Source organism: Nanorana parkeri, unplaced genomic scaffold, assembly GCF_000935625.1.
Source record: "Nanorana parkeri isolate BGI_ZX_2015 unplaced genomic scaffold, ASM93562v1 scaffold1390, whole genome shotgun sequence".
Taxonomy (NCBI): Eukaryota; Metazoa; Chordata; class Amphibia; order Anura; family Dicroglossidae; genus Nanorana; species Nanorana parkeri.
The window spans coordinates 146,885-152,457 of NW_017307658.1; the positions used below are offsets into that span (position 1 = coordinate 146,885).

At 49.9% G+C, this 5,573-nt stretch overlaps 1 long non-coding RNA gene across 1 annotated transcript in view; it reads left to right on the top strand.

The window, feature by feature from the left end:
• The first annotated feature begins 4,668 nt into the window (after positions 1 to 4,668).
• The window catches only part of LOC108798055, a 4,745-nt gene continuing 3,840 nt past the window's right edge, over positions 4,669 to 5,573 (top strand). The window contains exon 1 of the long non-coding RNA XR_001941925.1: positions 4,669 to 4,739. This is a non-coding gene — a long non-coding RNA (uncharacterized LOC108798055). The remainder of the gene's footprint in view (positions 4,740 to 5,573) is intronic.

The following is a 5,573-nucleotide window of genomic DNA, read 5'->3' on the forward strand; positions in this document are numbered from 1 at the left end:
GGAGACGTAAATAGAAAGAATTAAAGCTGTGTTCAGTTACAATATATCCCAAAGGCACCCAGGAAGTGTGCTAATCGCCTAACTAAATACACACTGCTGGCCTGCCACCCTTACCATCTCCTACCACCACTGCTGGCCTGCCACCCTTACCATCTCCTACCACCACTGCTGCCCTGCCACCATTACCATCTCCTACCACCACTGCTGGCCTGCCACCCTTACCATCTCCTACCATCACTGCTGGCCTGCCACCATTACCATCTCCTATCACCACTGCTGGCCTGCCACCCTTACCATCTCCTATCACCACTGCTGGCCTTCCACCATTATCATCTCCTACCACCAGTATCATCTCCTGCCACCACTGCTGGCCTGCCACCTTTACCATCTCCTACCATCACTGCTGGCCTGCCAACATTACCATCTCCTGCCACCACTGCTGGCCTGCCAACATTATCATCTCCTACCACCATTATCCTCTCCTACCACCACTGCTGGCCTGCCACCCTTATCATCTCCGACCACTGCTGCTGGCCTGCCACCATTATCATCTCCTACCACCGCTGCTGGCCTGCCAACATTATCATCTCCTACCACCATTATCATCTCCTGCCACCACTGCTGGCCTGCCACCATTATCATCTCCTGCCACCATTATCATCTCCTACCACCGCTGCTGGCCTGCATCCATTATCATCTCCTGCCACCACTGCTGGCCTGCCACCATTATCATCTCCTGCCACCATTATCATCTCCTGCCACCATTATCATTTCCTGCCACCATTATCATCTCCAACCACCACTGCTGGCCTGCCACCATTATCATCTCCTGCCACCATTATCATCTCCTGCCACCACTGCTGGCCTGCCACCTGTCAGGATACCAAGAAACCAGACTGAGACTTAAAGTGACATTAAACCCTCAGATTTTTTAACATAAACCAATACTGTAATGTGCGCCTTACTGTAATCCATGGTAGTTTCCCTTCTCTTTGCTGCTCTTCCTTTTAAATCCTCATGTCTTCTCATGCTTGGGGAGAACTTCCCTTTTCAGCTCAGGGCCTCTTCCTGTAGTGCTGGCTCAGGTTATGAACCTACACACAGACACCGTGTATCCATTCCAGAGACAAGGCAGTCTGCTGCAAAACAGAAGTTCTGCCCAGCATGAGAACAGATACGGATTTAAAAGGAAGAGCAGCAAAGAGAAGGGGAACTACCATGAATTACAGTAAGGCGCACATTACAGTATTGGTTTATGTTAAAAAATCTGAGGGTTTAATGTCACTTTAAATTGCAAGTTAAAAATAAATGGAGTTTATTGAAAACAACAATAACAATAGATGGCAAGAAAAACAATGGAGAAAGTCCGGGACATTATCAATGCCAAACCTTGGTACACACACACAAGGGCGGAGACTGAATGGACAAGCTGATGGTTACATAGTGAGCTGGTGTTGCATCATCACTCTGAGACAGGAATTTGTCAGAAGTTTTATCAGTAGTTGCAGAATGATGATGTTTATGGGTTTGGTCATAAGAAGGCGCCACAGAGGAACAAACACTGCACACAAGCCACGCTGCAGCCAACTGGACAAGCAAGGGTAAGAAACCCTGACGCCACCACTCACACAAATGAAGATCATCACTGGCCTCATTTCCTGGGTGGAAGATGTCCAGTATCATCTAGTGCTTTCCTCCCCAACCTGACTCTCCCTAGCCTTTCATTCATTGGATATCAGTTCTTTCACTCATGGAGGCTCATCATCACATGGGGTTGTTACCTAGGGCGGTCTGCATGCAAATGCTGCCCATTCCTCCAGATTGATACCCGCTCATCAAGGCACTTTTGATGTTCGAATAACGCCTCCCACTGCTTGCATCAGGGCAGAGGTCTCTAGAGAGGAGTACTGATGCAGGGTGCTGTGATGTGTTCAGGAAGCTTTGTACAGCCCCCATGATCTGCCCGCATTGCATAGAAGAGCACAGAGTCCCAATGATGACATCACCGGGTCTAAAAAAAAGTGTGTCATGAAAATTGAAAGATTTTATTTAAAAACCTAATTGGAATGTTGATGAGGAGAGAGGGGAGGCAAAATAGAGGACACTTTCCTGGCAGTCGCACGTGTATATAGGGCAGCACGGTGTGAGGGCTTTAATGCCGGGCAAGGGCGTCCCGAGGCCGGGGTGTCTTGTGGTCTATAGAGCAGGTGACACCCCGCCGTGTCGTCATCTCGCATGTGCAGCCATCTAATTGACGCCTGCCGACGGCCATCTTGGTGATGGACGCCGGCAGAGAGAGGAGGGGACGTTCAACCGGTGGGATGACGTAATGGCGCCTGGTCCCTTCCTCTCTCCTGGCACTGTCAGGCTCTCGGTCTGTGATCGAGTGCCCGACTTTTTTAGAGGGGGTGACAACAAAATGACTGTCAGACATTTTGGTGTCACCCCTGCAATGGTGTCACCAGGGTGCGTGCCGCACCCCCCGCACCCTCCTTATGACGCCACTGATGACGGGCTGCTACATATATGTGTACAGCCAGCGCCACAATTCTGTGCTGAGAGCTTGCTTACTCAGCGCCCCCAGCACAGTGACTGAACCGGGAGCCAGCCAATCACAGTGATCACATGGTCAGGAACCTCGTCCCCTTAAAGGGCCCGCAGAATGCCGGTGAGAAGGGGTTCAGCTTTAGTTTTAAAGCCAAAATGTGATTTTGTCACATTTACATGAAAAGTATTTTTTTTACATGAAGATATCTTCCCCCCTCTTTACACGCCACGATGGGCCTCCTTATATCGAGCAGACCGAGCCTCATCTGGCCTCTTAGAGGACCTCCACGGAGCCTGAGGAAGTATCAGGACAGGAAGTTCCAGGTGTCCTTGTTGTATCTTTTCCTGTTATTCATTATTTCATTCACACATCTCACCGCTGCCATTGAAGACGCCTCCGAAAACGGAACGCCGTAGCTGCAGAAAAGCATCACAAGAGCGCCACCAGCTGGTACAGAATGAGAATGAACCGCAAACAAAACAGTTCCTACTGGAAAGATTCTGGATATCGGAATAATGAACACTGGGAGCGTTAACTTGCTTCTTCCCTTGTGCATGTGCAGGCTCTTGAAGTATCCATTGGTACCCAACTTTTTTTTTTCCGTGGCATCGGGTTCAGGATACTTATATGTCATTTTGTATAAAATAAGTGCAGCAGTTGTGGGAGGGTTAATATTGATACAAAGTCATTTATTACACCTGAAAAACAATGTTTCACTCCTTTAGCCTCAACCTAACCCTGGAGACTCACCCATAAGCCACCAACTGCCCCAAGACTCAGGAAGGTAATTACACGATCCGGCTACTCTCAGGGCAAGCTGCCTGCAATGAGCTGCCAAACTGACTGGGTTATGACAATGGATCGGGAGGTGAGAGAACACATACCGGCGTTCACTCACTTTTCGATCCTGTCACGGTTCTCTGCTGTGACAGGGGCGGGGCTGGATTCCCCCCTCCCCGCTCCGATCCTCCAGCGCTGACTGGCAGAACGGACGGGGGAGGGGGCGGGTACAGCTGGCTCTGCCTCTAGATAGGCAGAGCCAGCTGTCACTCACGCAGCTGGGCGGATCCAGACATACGGTAATTGTCGGGATCCTCTTTAGCTGCGGCGTCTCAGTATACAGCTAGCTGTAGCTCCCTATATACTAAGCTTTGGGTGACGGGAGGACGCTAGTTTGTGTCCTCCCGTTACCCTAAGGAGAACTATGGGGAAAAGCCCTGACCTCATAGTTCTCCTTTAAAGGAATTTATTCAAGCAGATGAGTAAAGTTACTGAAAGGTCCCTTTTAATAACGTCCACAGTCACATCATGCTTAAGTTACCCCCCCTCACTTGGTCAGCAGCCCCCCGAAAGTTCCATACTTACCTGTCCTAGCCCATCCCTGCCATAGTATATATGGGTATATTATATATACAGTATACATTAGGGATGCACCAATATAATTTTTTCCTGTCCGAGTACGAGTACCGATACTTTTCCCCAAGTAATCACCAATACCAATTACCAATTTTTTTTTTAGTGTCACGCGATATTTTTTCTAAAACAACAGATTCATGATTTTAGGACAGTGGTGGACTAAAAAATCCCAGCAATACATTATGCACCAATGCAGAATACCACCAGCTATAGAGGACTACAAATCCCAGCAAAGCATTATGCATCAATGCAGAATAACATGAAGCTACATACTCTGTGCTGCTCCGGTGTGCTGGCCTGATGTCTCCAGCAGAGGATTTGAAGTGGCTGTGCAGGGATCTCAGGAGGGCTGAGCGGAGTCTTAGGAGGCTGTGCACATTCTATGGTGGGCTGTATTGGGGTCTTAGCAGGCTATGCAGGGTCTATGGTGGGGTGTTCAGGTTCTATGGTGGGTTGTGTGGCCTCTATGTTGGGCTGTGCGGACTTTATGGTGGGCTGTGCAGGTTCCATGCTGGGCTGCGCGGGCTCTATGCTGGGCTGTGCAGGGTCTCTGGTGGAGTGTTCAGGTTCTATGATGGGCTGTGCGGACTCTATGGTGGGTGGTGCGGACTCTATGGTGGGCTGTGTGGACTCTATGGTGGGCTGTGCGGATTCTATGGTGGACTGTGTGGGGCCTTTGGTGGGCTGTGCAGGGTCTCAAGAAGCTGTACGGGCACTATGGTTGGCAGTCCAGGGTCTTAGGTCGGCTGTTCAGGTTCTTTAGTGGGCTGTTCAGGTTCTATGGTGGGCTGTGCGGTCTCTATGGTGGGCTGTGTGGACTCTATGGTAGGCTATGTGGACTCTATGGTGGGCTGTGCGGACTCTATGGTGAGCTGTGCGGACTCTATGGTGAGCTGTGTGGACTCTCTCTCCCTCATTCCTATGGAGGGGCCATCTATAGTCTATCTATCCACAGAGGTGACAGCATGTGGCCCCCCGTGAGTTGCCCAGTATGGATGTGGCAGGAGGGTGGACAGGTGAATATAAAACTGGAGGCTGCTGGTGGGGGAAACATCATTAAATGCATCCAGTGTAAGTAACGGAACCTGACTTACCACCAGCCTCACGCAGTCTCTGTACAGCAGCACTCAGAATCGGAGCAGAAGAAGCAGCACAACGAGCCAACCCACTGAACGGAAAAGGAGCATGCTGATAGGAGGAGCACGGTGGCGATTCGTAAAGGAGATGTAACTGAAATGCCGCAGTCACCGCGCTGAAAAGCAAAGGTCACATGATTAAAGCGATGATTATAATTACGAAAAAGGAGTAACGGAAATGACACCTCGGGAGCTAAAATCATCGATATGACGTGGAGTGTAAACCATCCCCCCAAGCCAGTGTGTGAGCATATTCCGAAATTAGAGTGTAAGCTCCTCTGTACAGAGACTGATGTGACTGTGGGGGGGACGACGACGACATTAGAGTGTAAGCTCCTCTGTACAGAGACTGATGTGACTGTGGGGGGAGGAGACATTAGAGTGTAAGCTCCTCTGTACAGAGACTGATGTGACTGTGGGGGGGACATTAGAGTGTAAGCTCCTCTGTACAGAGACTGATGTGACTGTGGGGG